Source organism: Orcinus orca, chromosome 2, assembly GCF_937001465.1.
Source record: "Orcinus orca chromosome 2, mOrcOrc1.1, whole genome shotgun sequence".
Taxonomy (NCBI): Eukaryota; Metazoa; Chordata; class Mammalia; order Artiodactyla; family Delphinidae; genus Orcinus; species Orcinus orca.
The window spans coordinates 102202020-102221511 of record NC_064560.1 but is presented as its reverse complement, the minus strand read 5'-3'; the positions used below and the strand labels follow the sequence as shown (position 1 = coordinate 102221511).

General features: G+C 36.1%; 1 protein-coding gene and 1 long non-coding RNA gene across 2 annotated transcripts in view; one reads left to right on the top strand and one right to left on the bottom strand.

The window, feature by feature from the left end:
- Positions 1 to 19492, bottom strand: part of RFX7 (regulatory factor X7) — a 149481-nt gene that overhangs the window by 105606 nt on the left and 24383 nt on the right. The gene's annotated exons all lie outside the window — the stretch shown is intronic.
- On the top strand, positions 3994 to 7469 carry LOC125963519 (uncharacterized). Its single transcript, XR_007475567.1, has 4 exons — positions 3994 to 4424; positions 6657 to 6716; positions 6836 to 6892; positions 7242 to 7469. It is a non-coding gene; the product is annotated as an uncharacterized LOC125963519 (long non-coding RNA).

Below are 19492 nucleotides of genomic sequence, written 5' to 3'. Positions count from 1 at the left end.
CTTTAAACAAGTTGTTTCTAAACTATTTGTTTAATGCAAATAATATCATTCTAAGAGATTCCCACTCATCTCTTCCAACACCAGTTTGGCCTCCATCCAAAAGTTCAGTACTACTTCTAAATTTATTTGGAGTCCCCAAGTTTGAATTCAGACTCACAATTCCTATATTCTTGATTCAAAATTCTTGTGTTGCAGAAATAGAGATCTGTGAACACTAGATACAAGACTTCACCCACAGAAAATCTGAGGTAGCAGAGTACCGTGTAATGTATCAACCGTAAGAACCTCTTGCATTCTAGTCTTACCAGGACCAATCAAACTCTTACATTCTTCTCTTGTAAAATACTTCTGTTAAAATATATTAAGAATTCAGATCTTTTTTGTGGATTACAACTCAGCTCACAATCCAACATATAAAACGAATTTTAACCTTACACTTGTCGATAATGAATGTGAAGCATTTACTTTTAGTTTGCTCAAATGAGAACAAATAAAATTTTACATTAAAAAATAACCATAGTAATAGTGGCTAATTCTATAAAGGTTAAAAGGTGTAGCCAGAAAAATATAAAAAATTTTATATTTTTTATAGTGATAAAAAAATCCCACTATCCAGACATTTTGATTCAATTACTTAGAGTGTCATCTTAAATATAACTGGGATCTGTTGGTGAGAATGTGGAGAAATTGGAACGATTACACACTACTGGTGGGAATTTAAGATGGTAGACTTGCTGTGGAAAACAGGTTGGCGTTTCCTCAAAAAGTTAAACACAGAATTACGATAAAATCCAGCAATTCTACTCCTAGGTATATACCCAAAGAAATGAAAACAGCTATGCCAACAAAAACCTGTATATAAATATTCACAGATGCACTATTCACAAGAGCCAAAAGGTGAAAACAACCCAAATGTCCATCAATGGATGAATGAATAAACAAAATGCAATACAGCCTCACAATGGGATTATTTAGCCACAAAAAGGAATTAAGTAATGACATGTGCTAAACATGGATGAATCTTAAAAATTTTGTGCTAAGAGAAGGCAGACACAAAAGGTCACATATTATATGATTTCATATATATAAAATACCCACAATATCTAAGAAGACAGACTGGTGGTTGCCAGGGGCTGAGATGACAGGAGAATGAGAAGTGACTGCTTAATGCATATGGGGCTTCATTTTGGGGTAATGACAAAAATTCTGGACCTAGACAGAGGTGTTGGTTACACAACACTAAATACCAGTGAATTGTACACTTTATTTATTTATTTTTAATTTATTTTGGCTGCGTTGGGCCTTCGTTGCTGCATGCAGGCTTTCTCTAGTTGTGTTGAGTGGGGGCTACTCTTCGTTGTGGTGTGTGGGCTTCTCACTGCGGTGGCTTCTCTTGTTGTGGAGCACAGGCTCTAGGCGCGGGCTGCAGTAGTTGCAGCATGTGGGCTCAGTAGTTGCAGCACACAGGCTTAGTTGCTCTGCAGCATGTGGGATCTTCCCAGACTAGGGATCGAACCCATGTCCCCTGCATTGGCAGGAGGATTCTTAACCACTGCGCCACCAGGGAAGTCCCTGAACTGTACACTTCAAATGGTTAATTTTATGTTATGTAAATTTTACCTCAGTGAAAAACAAATAATTGTTATCATAAAACTACGAAAAATTCATTTTGATGCTACCGGTGACTAATCAAGAAAGTACTGTTTATTTTTATAACCCAAAATGCTTTAAAAATAGTTACTGTTTCACAGTTCTTATCTGCTTTTATGAACCTTCAGGTGATCTGCTTTGAAAGGAAATTAGCCTGTAGACCAACATTTCTCAATGGGCCATTGACATTTATTGGCATCCTTCTTTACAAGTTTGTCCTATACATTACAGGATGTTTTGCATTACTAGATGCTGCCCACTAAGTGTCAAGAGACATTATAACAACCAAAAATGCCCCACCTACTATCATACATACCTAGTTAAGAGCCACTGCTCTAGACTGTAGAGAATAAAGTCATTTATATGCTATGTGTTGAGTCACATATGAGATGTTCCCTAACATGCCCAACACAATGCTCCACAAATGACTCACTTCAAAAGTTCAAACTTCTTCAGGTATGAAAAGTGAACTTCTTGCTTTCTACAAAGGACACGGGAATATCTTGTTTTATTGCATTTTGCTTTTTTGCTCTCCACAAACAATGCATTTTTTATAAATTGAAGGTTGATGAGAAACCCTGCATCAAGCAAATCTACAGGTGTCATTTTTCCAGCAGCACTTGCTCACTTCATGTCTCTTTGTCATATTTTGGTAATTCTTGCAATATTTCAAACTTTTTCATTATTATTATACCTGTTATGGTGAACTGTGATCTTTGATGTCACTATTATAACTGTTTGGAGACACCATGAACTGAGCCCATATAAGATGGCAAAATTAATCAATAAATGTTGTGTGAGTTCTGATTGCTCCACTGACCAGCCAATCCCCCATCTCTCACCCTCTCCTCAGGCCTCCCTGTTCCCTAAGACACAACAATATTGAAATTAGGCCAATAAATAACCCTACAATGGCCTCTACATGTTCAAGTGAAAGGAAGAGTCATATGTCCCTCACTTAATATCAAAAGCTAAACATGATTAAGCTAAGTGAGGAAGACATGTAGAGAGCTGAGAAAGGCCCAAAGCTAGGCCTCTTGCACCAGTCAGCCAAGTTGCAAATGCAAAGGAAAGTTCTGGAAGGAAATTAAAAGTGCTACTCTGGTGAACACATGAATGATAGGACAGCAAAACAGCCTTATTGCTGATATGGAGACAGTCTGAATGGTCTGGAAAGAAGATCCAACTAGTCACAACATTCCCTTTGGCCAAAGCCTAATCCAGAGCAAGGCCCTAACTCTCTGCAATTTGATGAAGGAGAAGAAAAGTTTGAAGCTAGCAGAGGTTGGCTCATGAGGTTCCAGGAAAGAAGCCACCTTCATAACATGTAAGTGCAAGGTGAAGCAGCAAATGCTGATGTAGAAGCTGCAGCAAGTTATCCAGAAGATCTAGCTAAGATCAATAATGAAGGTGGCTACACTAAACAACAGATTTTCAGCGTAGACAAAAAAGCTTTATACTGGAAGAAGATGCCATCTAAGACTTTCATAGCTAGAGAGGAAAAGTCAAGGCCTGGCTTCAAAGCTTCAAAGGACAGGCTGACTCTCTTGTTAGGGGCTAATGCAGCTGGTGACTTTAAGTTGAAGCCAATGCTCATTTTACCACTAAGAAAATCCTAGGGCCCTTAAGAATTATGCTAAATCTACTCAGCCTAGATGGAATCACGTCTGTTTATAGCACGGTTTATTGAATATCTATGCTCAAAAAAAAAAAAGATACCTTTCGAAATACTACTGCTTATCAATAATATACCTGGTCATCCAAGAGCTCTGATGGAAATGTACAACAAAATTAATGTTGGCTTTCACACCTGCTAACACAACCATTTTGCAGCCCATGATCAGGACTTATTTTGACTTTCATGTCTTATTCTTTAAGAGATACATTTTGTAAGGCTACAGCTGCCACAGACAGTGATTCCTCTGATGAACCTGGGCAAAGTAAATCGAAAACCTTCTGGGAAGGATTTACCACTCCAGATTCCATTCATGATTCGAGTTGTAAGAAGTTGATTCTAACCTTCACGGATGACTTTGAGGGGTTCAAAACATCAGTGGAGGAAGTAAATGCAGAGGTGGTAGAAATAGCAAGAGAACCAGCATTAGAAGTGGAGCCTGAAGATGTGACCGAATTGCTAGAATCTCATGAGAAAACTTGAATGGATGAGGAGTGGCTTCTTATGGATGAGCAAGGAAAGTGGCTTCTTGAGATGGAATCTATTTCTGGTAAAGATGCTGTGAAGATTGTTGAAATAACATCAAAGGATTTATAATATTACATAAACTTAGTTGATAAAGCAGTGGCAGGGTTTGGGAGGACTGACTTCAACTTTTAAAGAAGTTCTACTATAGGTAATATGCTATCAGACAGCACTGCATGCTACAGAGAAATCAGTCTTGGAAGGAAGAGTCAATCGACGTGGCTAACTTTACTGCAATTTTAAGAATTGCCACAGCCACCCCAACCTTCAGCAACCACCACCCTGATCAGTCAGCAGCATCGACATCAAGGCAAGACCCTCACCAGCAAAATCATTATGACCCGCTGAAAGCTTAGGTGATGGTTAGAATTTTTTAGCAATAAAGTGTTTTTAAATTAAGGTAGGTACATTGCTTTTTTTTTAGACATAATGCTATTGGACACTTAATGAACTACAGTATATTGTAAACATAACTCTTATATGCACTAGGAAACCAAAAAATCCATGCCACTCACTTTATTCTGATATTCACTTTATTGCAGTGGTCTGGAATCGAATCTGTAATATCTCCAAGGTATGCCTGTATTATAAACGTTTGTTAATTTTATCATAAAATTCATTTTGTTGCTCTGAACATTAAAACTAATTTCAACCAGAATTAACTCTTGTCACTACTCTATAACTTTTGCCTATGATTTAATTACTGATTATATTATTAAAATTAACTTTTCAACTTAGTGACATTATTCCATTCACTAATATTTTCTTTTCTCTTATTATTTTTTAAATTATCAAGTTGCAGGAATATAGCAAAGTTACAAAGAGTATTAATAACACTCATGTACCTGCCAACCAGTTTGAACAAATCTGAACATTTTGCCTTTGTTCCCTTAAGGAAGAAAACTTTACGGATAAAACTGAAGCTGCTATGGTCCTTTTGCAATTGCATTTCACCATTCCTTTCTCAGTGGTGAGAACTATCCAGAAGTTGCTGTTTACCATTCCCATAAATGTTGAGATTTTTACTATAGATGTTGAGTTTACTCATAAACTATATAAAGCAGTTTTGTTTACTTTATAGACATGGAGTTATGATGCATATATCACTCTTTTTTTTCCTTTTACCTAATAGGCTTTAGAAGTTTATCTGCTTTGATTCATTCTAGTTTATCCATTTTTAACTGTTACATAGTGTGATGGGTTGCATTGTATCTCTCCCACCCCAAAATTCATATGTTGAAGTCCTAACCCTCAGTACCTCAGAATGTGACCTTATCTGGGGATAGGGTCTTTATAGGGGCAATCAAGTCAAAATGTTAATCAGTATTTGAGGGACGTTAATCCAATATGACTGGTGTGTTTATAAAAAAGGGAAAGGTGAACACAGAGAAATACATAGAGGGAAGATAATGTGCAGAGACATAAGGGGAGGGCCACCTACAAGCCAAGGAGAATGCCCTGTAAAAGAGATCCTTCCCTCATACCCCTCAGAAGGAATCAACCCTGCTGAAACCTTGATCTTGGACTTCTAGCCTCCAGAGCTATGAGAAAATTATTTTCTGTTGTTTAAGCTACCTCATCTGTGGTACTTGGTTGTGGCAGCCCTAGCAAAGTAATACATATAGTATCCCATTATTTGAACATACCACTTTTTATTTATACCTTCTCTCACTGAAGGACTTTTATGGTATTTCCAGCTCTATTTTTGAAACACACAATATTGCAACAAACATGTGGCACACAGATCTTACTATACACACTGCCAAGACTTTTCCTCAGCTAGACACATACAGAAACATACATAGACAAACCTTGCAGGGGAATTCTGGAATGTTGATCTTCAACTTTCTAATTATTGCTAAACTGCCTTCAAAGTACACTCCATGAACTGTGCATAAGAATGATTTCTCCCTATCCTCTCCAAAATGTGGTAATGACAGACTTTTGCCAATCTCATGTGTGTGAAATATTTTGTTGTTTTAATATGCATTCCCCTATTAGTGAGGCTGAACATCTTTACATGTTTAATGACCATTAATCTTTCAACTGTGAACTACCTACTCATATCCTTTACACATTTTTCTATTTGGTTATTTGCCAATATTATATATATATATTACTTAGAGGAGCCCACTTATACTTTGGATACTAATCCTTTGCCAATTATTTGAATTACATATATCTTCTCCCCAGCTGCAACTTGTTTTTCGTTTTATGGCATTCATTGTTTTACAGAAAGTTTTTATTTTAATATAGTCAAATTTATTAGTATTTTTCTTCATGAGAAGTGTTTTTGGTGTCTTAAGTCTTCCTTTAAAAAATAAAGTCTTCCTTATCATGAGGCCACAGAGGTTTTTTTTTTTTAATGTTTGCTTTTCACATTTAAGGGGTTAAATTTCCCTGGATTCTGCATGTGATATAAGCTTTTTTTCTTTCATATAGATAACTAAAGGTCCCAGCAGTCCCCCCTTTCCCTTAAAGATAAGGCCTATGTCTTATTAATCTGTTTCTTAAAATCACTTTTCCTGGTGCATATTAGGCAGTTATAAATGTGTGATCAATAAAAGGAGGAATAGAGGGAAGAAAAGGGAAAGAAAGGAAGGCAAGGTAGGGATGGGAGTGTGGGGAAAAGTATTCAGATCATAGTCCTTGGTGCAAACTAAATATCAGACCCATACAAGTCAAAAGGTATTAAAACAGATTCAGAGGTGGTCTGCAGGAAGATGACTTTCCAGAACTCTTGAAAGTTAAAGGCAAAGATATTACTCATGTGTAACTGATACTGACTCTGCTTTTTCTCTCCCAGGATGAGAATATGGCCTTCCTGGTGTTGAATTGGTTCAAAAATCCAGAAAACTGTGATGTTGTAAGCATCACTTGATTGTTACATCAAGTCTTTGCAGAATGTTCATCGAAGCCTAAGTATAAAGGGCAAAGATATACCAAGAATTCGATATAATAACTCTAGCTGAATTTTTCCTGTAGGAAAGGTGGCTATATGTACCACAGGAAGCCTAGAGAGATTGGAAAAGCTGTTAAGAGGTAAGCTGTATTTATTACTATTCAGAACAGTCATGTGGCTTCTACATCCTTAACTAAATAATACAGGAACAATCAACAGGTGGGTGAATAGTCTCCTCCCAACCATTCTTAACCTGAAAGTCAAATGGGGGAGGGGGAAAACAGAAAACAAAGAAAAGAATGAGACCTAGAATGACTTTTGTCTCAGTGGCCCTCAACAGAAAAACAGCTCCCTCGAGTAACATTATGGTATCTAGTTCAGTATAGTATAAGAAGTATGTTCCATAAGAGTGAAAGGGAATATTCTTGCTGAAATACTGAACCATGTCTGCATATTGAACCATATATACATCTAACCACCACTATACAGGAAAAAGAGGGGAAGAAAAATATGCTAAATAGCACCATGGGAATGAAACCAGCAAAACCCAGACTGTGGGAAAATCCCGAGAACAAATGATCCAGCTTCTTCAACAAATACAAAAGCTACAAGAAAAAATTTAGAAGAACATCTACAGATTAAGAGATTATCAACCAACAGCAGTGTATGGATGCTGATTCAGACAAACTGTAAAGGAAAAAATAAAACAAAATGAGATGTGGAAATTTGAGCACTGACTGTATGCTTGCAAATATTAAGGAATCACTATTTTTTGTGTGTGTTAATCATAGAGCTATATTTATTAACAGATGAAATCATATGATGTTTGAGATTTCCTTCAAAATAATCAATGGAGGGTTATAGATTGGGTTATATAAAAATAAGATTAGCTAGAGACTAGTTGTTGAGGCTGAATAAGGACAGGAGAGTTCACTGCATTTTCTCTCCTCCTGTACACAACTGAAATTTTTCAAAAAAACGTTTAGAAAGTGGGAGTACTTAGTAGCTCCTTTTCGAAAGAAAAGCAAACTGACCATGTAGGTCCTAAAGCTGAGAGAATAGTTTGAGACCTAGAAACCTTCTGATGTTGATAAAACTCTGAAGGACTTAAATTCTATGAGAGAACTATATAGAACACTTAAGATCATCCACTATAACCAATGTCTACTGAGTGATACTGAAAAATCATGTTGGTAGTACAGTCAGCCCTCAGTATCTGCGGGCTAACTGTACTACGCCATTTTGTATTAGGGATCTCAGTGGCGCAGATTTTGGTATCCGAGGGGAGTCCTAGAGCCAATCCTCCAAAGATAATGAGGGATGACTGTATTACAAAGTTTAGACTATAATGACTCATTTTCATAAAAAGTTTCTAATGAGTTATTTTTCCTTTTTTTGCTGTTCTTCCACATACAGGCATCTTTCATTATATGAGCTGGTTGTTCCAAATGCTGACTTTTACCATTAAAATTTGCTCTAAAAGGACTGTAAAAATCTGTACTTTGGGGAGGCAGGGTACTGAACAATATTGGTTGTTCTCTTTAGTCTCAATCTATGCATTTGCCCAATTTTTTTCAACGCAGATTTGCTATGTGGCTGCTTCCCACAAGCTATCTATTTTACATTTGGTAGTCACACACTGCCCCATTATCCAGTAAAAAATACTAACTGATAATAATGCCTCTATTTTACACTGATATTTTAATTAAGAAGAAAAACTGTGCCCTAGTCTCATCACTTGGGAATTTACTTCTCCAAAAAACATTAGGTATTGCCAGTAAGTGGGCTGGATGAAGGCTCTGACTAGCTCCCAAGCCATATACTCTTTGCTGGGCTTCAATGCCCTCTAGTGCTGATCTGCAGAGGCAGCCTCAGGTTCCAAACAGAACAGGTTAACAGTGCCCATAAAAATAACGAAGTGAAACATAAGACAAGTGCATGCACATAGAGACCCATCTATAAAGGTGACTCCATTTTCTTTGGGAGATGAGATTTTTGGGAGGCTCTGTTTTCTTTTCAAACTTAAAAAAAAAAACTTTTTACACTTTCTGTTTTTGTTTGAATTTTTATAATAAACATATTAAACTTTCAAAAACAAACTAAATTATGCAGAGGACAGAATCATGTGGGTAGCCCAGTGGGGTAAACTATTCTTCTCCCCCTACTGCATAGTTTCAGAAAAAGAGTTACACAGCCATGCAGCTTCATATCTTCTTATGTTACCTTATGAAAAAGCAGGATCAGAGAGAAGGCAGATCTTTAAATTGAGAAAAACAGATAAAGGTAAGTGACTTCATTTTCTTTGGAGGTACCTTATGTGTGATCAATAGGTGACATACGTGTAAGTCTTTTTTTTTTTTTTTTTTTTTTTTGTGGTACGCGGGCCTCTCACTGTTGTGGCCTCTCCCGTTGTGGAGCACAGGCTCCGGACGCGCAGGCTCAGCGGCCACGGCTCACGGGCCCAGCCGCTCCGCAGCATGTGGGATCCTCCCGGATCGGGGCACGAACCCGTGTCCCCTGCATCGACAGGTGGACTCTCAATCACTGCTCCACCAGGGAAGCCCTGTGTAAGTCTTTTTAAACTAAAAAGCATTATACTAACCTGTGGTAGTCATTACTAGATGCTTAACTGAGATTCTAAAAGAAGGAAACCAAAGTGAGGATGGCTATAGAGGACTGAACTTAAAATGAGACTTCCTCGAAGATGGCAGATGCAGGCAATGATGCTTGATGTGCAGATCAGAAACTATGCTAATGGTTCATATAAACGGCTACAAGAATATTTCTTAAAATTGTACTTGAAGTGACCCTCGTGTATACTGCCTTCTTGAGACATGACTTACTACTACCCTTTTCTAGATTTTATTAGGGCTGTAGAGGGTTCAGTATTTCAATATCTGTTCAAAAAACGAAGCCACCAAGTTCAATGTCCTACTGTCTGCCATTTAAGCTCAAGAATCAAGGACTTTTGTCAGAAAGGTAAAAACCAATTTGATAGTTAATACTAAAATTATTGCCCCCAAAGCACTAAAAGAACCAAAAGCAGAGAGCCTAACCTAAAAACAGTGTTCCAATCTATAAAGTAGAAGATCATCCAAGGAGATCAAAGATATTCAATGCTCAGATGTTTTAGAAAGGAAGATACTGATATATTTTAAAGACAGAATAGTTATCAATTCAAATAGGTAAAATAATTTATTAATGATACAGTTAGAAACATCTAGATTTTTCATCTTTCCATGCCTAAAGCATGATTTCATAAAGGAACGTCTGGTAATAATCTCTTCTTGGGATACTTCAAAGAGACTTACAGAATGAAGGATCATTTGATCTTAGGTCAAAAGTTTTCAAAACAAAAACAGAATTCTTCCGTGGGCCAGAAAGCTTTATAAAAACCTAAATAACGAGGTTCAGTTCTTCAAGATCTGTCAGTGCATGGGAAAATTATCTACAGTCTCACTGACTAATAGCAATATAATACAAGCCACATACGTAATCTTAAATTATCCAGCAGTCACAGTAAGTAGTAAAAAACAGATGAAATTCATTTTAATTAAATATTTTATAAGTAATGCATCAAAAAATTACCACCAGTATTTCAATATAAAAATCATTAAAATATTCTTGATAAAGATGTGGTACATATATACAATGGAATATTACTCAGCCATAAAAAGGAACAAAATTGGGTCATTTGTAGAGATGTGGATGGACCCAGAGTCTGTCATACAGACTGAAGTAAGCCAGAAAGAGAAAAACAAATATCGTATATTAACACACACATGTGGAATCTAGAAAAATGGTACAGATGAACCTATTTGCAGGGCAGAAATAGAGACGCAGACATAGAGAACGGACATGTGGACACAGGACAGGGAAGGGGAGGGTAGGACAAATTAGGAGATTAGGACTGACATATATACGCTACCATGTGTACAATAGATGGCTATAAAGCACAGGAAGCTCAGCTCGGTGTTCTGTGATGACCTAGATGGGTGGGATGGGGGGAGGTGGTGGGAGGGACGTCTGAGAGGGAGGGGATATAGTATACATATAGCTGATTCACTGCATTGTACAGCAGAAACTAACACAACATTGTAAAGCAATTATACTCCAATAAAAAAATTTTTAATAAAAAAATAAAGCCATTAAGAGAGAAAAAATTACCACCTCAGTATTTAAATACAAAAATCATTAAAATAATTTAGATTGTTTTTTCATACTTCTAAATCTTTGACATCCAGTATGTATTTTCTACTTAACACATCTCAATATGATTTAGCTATATTTCAAGTGCTTAATAGCCACATGTAGCTAGTGGCTAGTGTACTGGATAGCACAGGTGTATGGCACAGTATGTCTCCTGGGCTATGCTTAAAAGAATATAAGTACATTTGATGATGGCTTCAGAGGTAAGCAAGCAGAGACCAAACAGGTCATCTGTTACTCTTTAATTATATTTACTCCTTAAAAAGTATATGAAACTATCAATCTCTTGGGTAGACTGTCTTCATGATTCATGTGGAATAATTCTTTTTCTAGATCTTCCTAGGACAATGAAGGGATCAGTATCCCAATATCTGTCCCTACCAAAACAAGTCACTAAGCTAATAGCCTGTTGCCCTTCACTTAAAACCAAGAATCACAGGCACAGATGATAAACCATTTATGTGCTGTAGTCAATAAGGGATTATAACATAATACAGTGATTATAACATAATACAGGGAGAAGGTAGTTGTCAAGTAAAAAAGAGTATGAAAATGTTAGCAGCCAGTCATCTGGAACTGAGAACTGTAAGGTTAGTAGACATTAGTGACATATTGCTGGTATTTTTTCTAGAGTTGCATTTTGTGAGGACTGTTCCTCCTAATACAAATAGGTATCCCATGTGAAAAGTGGCCAATATTCAAGTAAATTTAGGAACTGTTGAGTTAAATAAAATTAAACATATTCTAGGTTCCCCCATCCTTATAATACAGGACTGTTCATGCACCTTAACATGCTACCATGCACTGTCTCCATCTTAGAGTGGGTTAGAAACAGGGCTACAGTATGCAGCATTTCCCAACTAACTTAACAAAGATACTTTACTCTCATGGATCATCTTGAGAAACCAGTATCTCAAGCTGTGAAATAATGATCTAGAAGCACAGGTAAGAAAGACTACTTCCACAACCCCAGGGAGAATCAATGCTAGAGTGTTGGTAAGGGCTTTAAGAACAGAATATACTGTATTGTTAGGGTAGGCTTTGAAGGTATAGTTCCTAACAATATTCTAACATAAACTCTAAGGACTAAATTATCAGGAACACCTTTTTGATTTGGTCCAGTATAAAAGGCAATGATCTGTCTGGAGAGCTGTAATACCTACCCTCTTCCTATATTCAAGTCATAATGTCTATGAAATACAATATTAATTTAATTAAAATCCTACCCTCCCCAAATCTTATTTTGGTCTTTATGCTCCTGCAAACCAAAAGAGAAACTTTATGAAATCAAATAGGAGTGAGGGTCAAAAACTCATCTGATTCTAAAGCTGCTGCAGTTGAAATTAGGCATGTTTAAGGACTTTGTGAACATCACAGCACAAAGTTAAAGTAAACAAGCAACCAGAATAATTAATGTAAATAGAAACACATGAAACAGCTACACTGTCTAGAATGAAAAGAAATCGAAAATACCTATAAGGGTGCCAATTAAGATAATAAAAGCAAGGGCTTCCCTGGTGACGCAGTGGTTAAGAATCTGCCTGCCAATGCAGGGGACATAGGTTCGAGCCCTGGTCTGGGACGATCCCACATGCCGCAGAGCAACTAAGCCCATGCGCCACAACTACTGAGCCTACACTCTAGAGCCCGTGAGCCATAACTACTGAGCCTGTGTGCCACAACTACTGAAGTCCACGTGCCTAGAGCCTGTGCTCCACAGCAAGAGAAGCCACCGCAATGAGAAGCCTGCACACCACAACGAAGACTCAACACAGCCAAAAATAAATAAATAAACAAACATGTCTCCTTTTTACGGAATGCCTGATTACATTTTTTGCCCAAATTTCTATTTACTTGTTTCTCTTTCTTAGTAATCTGGAGGACTTCTTTATATATTTCAAATACTAATCTTTCAGTTATGTGGCAACCATGTTCTCTCAGTTCGTGACTTATCCTTTCACTTTCATTATGCTGACACAAAATTAATAAAATTTTAGAATTAAATAAACTTTTATTTAAATGCTCAGAAACGCTAGAGATTTCTACCAAACATTTAAGAACTAGCACCAACTCTACAGTCTTTTCCAGAAAATAGAATAGGAGGGAAAACTTCTCAATTCATTTTATGAAGCTGGGATTACGACTATACTGGCAGAGTGATAACACACATAGATGAATGAAATAGAACAGAGCACCTTAAAACTAGACCCATTCAAACATGCTCAATTGACTTTTTTTTTTTTTTTGCGGTACGTGGGCCTCTCACTGTTGTGGTCTCTCCCGTTGCGGAGCACAGGCTCCGGACGCGCAGACTCAGCGGCCATGGCTCACGGGCCCAGCCGCTCCACAGCACGTGGGATCTTCCCGGACCGGGGCACGAACCCATATCCCCTGCATCACCAGGCGGACTCTCAACCACTGAGCCACCAGGGAAGCCCTCAATTGACTTTTGACAACAGTGCAAAAGCAATAATGGAGGAAAGACAGATTTTCAACAAACAGTGCTGGAGCAATTCCATAGGTTGAAAAATGAGGTACCATCTCACAGCCATTGGGATAACTACTATTAACAAAACAAAAAAACAAAACAGAACAACCAGTCTTGGTAAGGATATGGAGAAATTGGAACCCTTGTGCCATAAATACTGTAGTCATAATTATAATTAGCCTTGGCATTTGGTATTTCAAGTTCTTAACTTTGTCCTTCTTTAGGAGCACCTTGACTACTCTTCCACAAAAAGCTTAAAATTAGATAGTGTGTTTTTTTGAAAAACACTATTTTGTTTAAAATTGCATTGAATCTGTAGAACTATTTGGTAAGAAATGAAAAAAAATCTTCACAGTACTCTTTAAATAAACATGGTAAGTTTCTCCATTTATTTAGGTCTAAATTATTTTAAATCTTTCAATAAGGTTTTAAAATCTATTAAAAGGTTGGCACATTTCTTATTAGATTTATTTACAAGTACCTATTTGTTTTGTTACTGAATATGTTTTTAAATTAAATTTTATACTTGTATATAAATTTTTAGATAAAATTACTGTTGTATAGGCAAATGCAAATGACTCTTGCTAGATTATTTTAATAATTTCAGTAATTTTTATGTAGATTGAGTTTTCTATACAAATTAACCCGTAAATTTGCTTTTTCCTTGTAATTATTCCTAACTTTAACTCATTTTATTTTTTTCTTTATTTCTGAATGTACAATGTGTATAAGAGTGATAAGAAACATCACCATCTTGTTTCTGATTTTAAAAAGTATATTTTAAATCTTTTTCACTAATAGGTATGTTTTTTGTAGTTTCTTTGTAGATACACTTTAACAAGTCAAGAAAGTTCTATTCCTAGATTGTTAAGAGTTTTATCATAAACAGATATTGAATGTTATTAAATTCTTTTCCTGCATCACAGATAAATAATTTGTCTTCCTGCATGTTAAAGTGGTCATTTATATGAATAGATTTGCTAATGCACTAACTTTGTACTCTGTAAAACTCAACCTTTTTAAACATTTTTGGCTTCAATCTTCTTATTTTTGTTTTGGACATTCTGTTCCTATGTTCGAGTGGTATAGTAAAATTAAAGACTATTTTTAAATATTCTACCTGATTTGGGTGCCAAGATTATTCTAGCCTCACAAAATGAGTAACAGTATATATTAGTTATTTGCTGTGTAATACATTACCTAAAAACTTAGTGGTTTAAAGCAACAAACATTTCTAACAGTTTCTGTATGTCAGGAACTTGGGAGTGGCTTAGCTGGGTGGGGTCTAAGCATTTCTCATGGGGTTTCAGTCAGGATGTCAGCAGGGGCTGCAGTATCCATTGTCAAGATGGCCCAATCACATGCTGTTGGTGGGAGGCCTCACCTCCTCAAACAGAGGTTCCACCATAGCCTTGAGTGTCCTCATGATAATTAGCTGGCTATTCCAAGAATGAGTAATCCAACAGACAGAGTGAGGAAGAAGCTGCAGCGCCTTTTAAGAACTATTCTCTAAAGTCTTATACCATCGCTTCTGCTTTTTTTCTGTTAAGGCTGTGTCAATAGGGGACTTCCCTGATGGTCCAGTGGTTAAAAAATCCGCCTTCCAATGCAGGGGACATGGGTTCTATCCCTGGTGGGGGAACTAACTAAGATCCCACATGCTGCGGGGCAACTAAGCCCACGTGCCACAACTACTGAGCCTGTGTGCCTCAACTGGAGACCCCATGTGCTGCAAACTACAGAGCCCACACGCTCTGGAGCTCATGCACCACAACTAGAGAGAGAAAGCTCGCCCGCCGCAACAAAGAGCCTGCAACGAAAGATCCGGCATGCCGCAACTAAGACCTGGCACAGCCAAAATAAATAAATTAAAAAAAAAAAAAAGGTTGCATCAATAGGTCCAGCCAGTACCCAAAGAGTTTAACATATTTTACAATGACCACAGAGTATTCTCTCTTTTTCTAATTTCCAAATTGGTGTACAATTGGAATGATCTGTTCCTTGAATATTTGGTAGATTTCACTTCTAAAACTATTGTGAGCTGGTATTTTCTTTGTAGGCAATTTTTGAAGAACAGATTCAACTTCCTTAATGGTTAAAGGGCAACCAGCTTTTCTGTTATTGAAGTAATTTAAAGTTTAAAAAAAATTTATCTACTGTATTTAATGTTTCGAATTTACTGACATCAAGGTTGCTTACAAATTCCCTTACTTTGATCTCTGCTGCATCCATAGTTATATCTCATTTTTCATCGCTAATATTATTTCTATCTACTTTTTTCTTGATTCATCATTCCTGAGTCTTGACCATTTAACAGGATTTTGCAAAGAAACGAACTCTGATGTTGGATCCTATCATATCTTGGTTTTCTATTCAATTGATTTTTATTCTTACCTTTATTACTTCTTTCCTTCTATTTTCTTTGGGTTAATTCTGTGGTTCATTTTTCATCTTAAACTGAAAGCTTAGCTCATTAATTTTCAATCCTTCTTTTTTCCTAATACAAGCGAGGAAAGCTACAAATTTCTCTATTAAGTACCAGTTAGCTACATCTATAAGTTCTAACAGGGAATCTTTTCATTATCAGCCAGTTCTTACTATTTTCTAATATTCATCATCATTTCTTCTTTGAAGATATTTTTTAAATTGCTAAATGCATGGAGGTGTTACCAAACTTTTCATTATAAAAACAGTCAAAGCAAAGAAAATTTTTAAAAAACTACAACCAACAACTGTATATATGCTTCACCTAGATTCAATAATAATTATTCGCCAAATTTATTTTCTCTTAATATATACACACATATATAGTATATATAACACATGCATTTTGCTATACCATTTAAAAGTTGTAGACACTAAGACACTTGATCCCTAAAGAGTCTGGCATGCATCTCCTAAGAATAAGCACAATCTCTTAAATAACCACAATTCCGTTATGTCACCTAAGAAAATTAATAATAATTCCACAAGATAGCATGTAGCCCACATTCACATTTTCCCTAATTATCTCAAGAATATCTTAGTATAGCTTTTATCCCAGAACCAGATCAAATCCAGATTCATATACTTTAAGTGGCTCTTCTATCTTTTATCTAGAACAGTCTCTTCCATTTTTCCCCTATGACATTCACTTTTTGAAGAGTCCAAGTCCAGGACAGTTGACTTGATAATGTCACATACTCTGGATTTTTGTGATTGCTTCCTCCTGATGGCACAAGTGAATGCAAGGACTATTCTAAAGCAAATACTTTATCTTTTCCACTAAACATTTTAAGTTATGAGTCAATGTCCATATAATCTGAGCACCAGTTTGGATGTCTGAGAACACACTAGCTGAACTGCATGGCACGTAAGATTTATTTGATTATAGCTTTAATTTGACCCAAATTTAATGATATGCTTTTTTTTTTGTTTTCTGGCAAAGTATTCAGACACAAATGCTAAATAGCTCAGGTAAATGATAGTTATCAATATTCTTTTACTCAACCAAACCAATTTGTCAGTTTTTCTTTCATTTTTATTATTTCTCCAGTAATGAACTAGCACCAAGGTCTACTGCATGTAATAACAGCATAGAGTTTAATCCTCATATTCAATAATTCACATATTAAAAAGAGAACCAATATTCCTCGATCCTGCCTTCTTCCCTGGTACAGTTATGACTGAGACTTAATCTTTCTCTACATCTTCCCTAAAGAGTAGGCTCTAAGGAGTCCTTTAACAATTCACTGACTACTGACTATTGTACATCATTAGTCCCTTAGGTCTTAAATCCCAAACAGAAGAAACATAGTGTCCCTAAAACCACAGCAGGGGCAATGCACTGTCAGGCTGATTACCTGGGAAACTGGAGAAAACACAGTGAGCCTGGTTTTTGGAACTACAGTACCTGGGCCTCTAGAGGCAAGAAGGGATGACAAATAGTTATTCTCTATTTGGGAAGGAAGTAGAGACTGAACTTTAACAGCATGTGCAGTGAGCAACAAGAAAGATCTAATCACCTCTGTCCAAAACAAAGCAAAAAAATACTAAAACAAAACAAAAACTCTCCCAGGTAATAATGTTATCACATACTAAGTGCCAATACATAGTATTTTATATACATTGCTTATAAAATGAGGTACGAAGAAATACAAATCTAGAAAAAGAACCAGAGTTCAAATGTAGGTCTGTCTTATTACAAACCTATACACTCACTATTTACCAATACCAGGTAAGAGAAACACCTAACTGCAAAATTAGAGAGTTAATGTCCATTAGAACAGTGAATAAACTAACGTAAATAAGTGAAGGAACTCAAGTTCAGATAAAAATTTAGTGAGCAAGATGACACTGGGAAAAGAAAAGGTTGGTAACATAATACCCTCTGAACTTTACTATAAAGACCTAAAATATATTAATTCCTTGGTTATTAACTGGCAAAACTACAATATTTACTTTTATTTCTTCTTTCATCAGTTCCTGTGTCATGTATATTGAAGCTCCATTACATGACAACACAAATACGTGTTTTATGTTTCTAGGTCTTTTTGATTAATTGGCTCTTTTATCATCATGAAATGTCCCTCCTTATCACTGGTGATGCTCTTTGTCTTGAAGACTACTTTGTCTAATATTAATAGAGCTGCTCCAACTTTCTCATTAGTGTTTACCAGTATGTCTTTTTTCCTTCCTTTTACACCTAGTCTGACCTTTATAGTTACAGTGCATCTCGTGGAGACAGTATATAGTTGGGTCTTGCATTTCTATTCAGTCTGAAAATCTCTGCTTTGTAACTGTAGTGTTTAGTCCATTTACATTTAAGGTAAATATTAATATGGCTGGCTTTGCTTCATCTGGTATCTCTTAGTATTCCATTTTATCATCTCTATTGGCTTTTTAGCCATACCACTTTGTTGAGTGATTGCTTTAGGGATCTATTATATCCTCAATCTATCACAGTCTACCTTCAGTTAATATTACACCACTGCATCATCTTACAAGTATGTGATTCAATCTACCTTCCTACGTGCTACTGTCCCATGTTTTTTACTTTATCTCACAATATATTAACATTTTTGTTTTAAAGAGGCAATTTTAAATAGAATTTTTATAGATAATAAGAAATAAGAAAAATGTTATTTATATTTACCTAAATAAAGACCAATTCTGGCCCTCTCCATTCCCTCATTTAGAGCTGAGTTTCTGACTGGTATGTTTCCTTTAGCCTGAAAGACTTACTTTAGTATTACTAGTAGTGAATTCTGATGGTGATGAATTCTCTTAGCTTTTGCTCATCTGAAAACGTCTTTATTTTGCCTACAATGCTAAAAGATATTTTTGCTGGATTTATAATTCCAGGTTGATTTTTGTTTTCTTTCAGCACTTTATAAAGAATATATTCCATTGTCTTTTAGTCTCCATTACTTCTGATGAGAAATCAGTGGTCATTCCTATTATTGTCCCCCTATTATAATGCAATGTCTTTCCCTCTCTTTAGCTACTTTTAAGGTGTTCTCTTTATGTTTGGTTTTCAGCAGTTTGACTTGATACGTTAGTATGGCTTCCCTTGTGTTTACTGTACTTGGAGTTTCTTGACCACCACAGGTCTGTGAATTTTCATCAAACTTGGAAATCTTTCAACTACTATCTTCAAATATTTTCCTGCTCCAATCTCTCTTCTCTTTCTGGGCTCTATTTACACAAACGTTCTACCACTCAATAGTGGCCCCTGGATCACTGAGGCTTGTTCATTTTTTTTCCTCTCTTTTTTCTCTCTGTGCTTCAGTTCACTTAAGTTTTCTTCTGCCGTTTACAATTTGCTATTAAACCTATTCAGTGAATTTTTATTTCAGATACTGAATATTTCTGTTCTAGATTTTTCATTTGATAATTACTTAGATTTCCACTTCTGTTGAGATGCCCTACCTGCGCACATGGATCATGCCCATCTTTTCCTTTACACTCTTGAAAATATTTACCAGAGATAATTCTTATTTATTTATTTAAATTAATTAATTAAAATTTATTTATTTATTTTTTGGCTGTGTCAGGTCTTAGC